Here is a 601-nt window from a genome sequence, read left to right as displayed (position 1 = left end):
ATAATTAATAAAACTACTTTTATTTAACTATATATAGAAGTAGTTGCCGCATCGACGTCGGCGATGCCTATCCGGCATCCTCGTCGTCGTCGACTCGGCGGTGGAGGCCTGCTTGATCAGGGCCATGTTCGGGACTGGGCTCCGCCGGGCTGGTATTGGAGGTGCTACCTTCCGGGGGACGTAGGTTGGTGAGGAGGCAGCCCGTTGTTGATCCGATCCTTGTTTGGTGGCGGTCGCGTGGGCCAGTGACGGTGGTGAGGCATCCGGACACCGCGGAGATGGTATGTCACCGTGTCAGCGAGGAGGACGAGCACGTCCGTCGCTACATGGTTGCATTGGAGGGCAGATTCAACAATACCTGGCAGGTTCTTCAGGGATCTCACTGGAGCTATGATCCTGTGATGGTTCCTTATCTTTGGGTGTCCACCGCCCGCGTCGATACCCGTCGGGCGCTACGGTTCTAGTTGTATTAGTGATAATATTCGACGATGTACGGACACCAATTAAGAGATGATGTACTTTTGCTTATAATTATTGAATGCATGCTAATTTGAATACTATACTTTATTTTATGATTTGGTTTTGCTTATTTTATGATTTG

This window comes from Triticum aestivum, chromosome 7B (genome assembly GCF_018294505.1).
Source record: "Triticum aestivum cultivar Chinese Spring chromosome 7B, IWGSC CS RefSeq v2.1, whole genome shotgun sequence".
In the NCBI taxonomy this organism is placed as follows: domain Eukaryota; kingdom Viridiplantae; phylum Streptophyta; class Magnoliopsida; order Poales; family Poaceae; genus Triticum; species Triticum aestivum.
Note: the sequence above shows the minus strand (reverse complement) of the source record.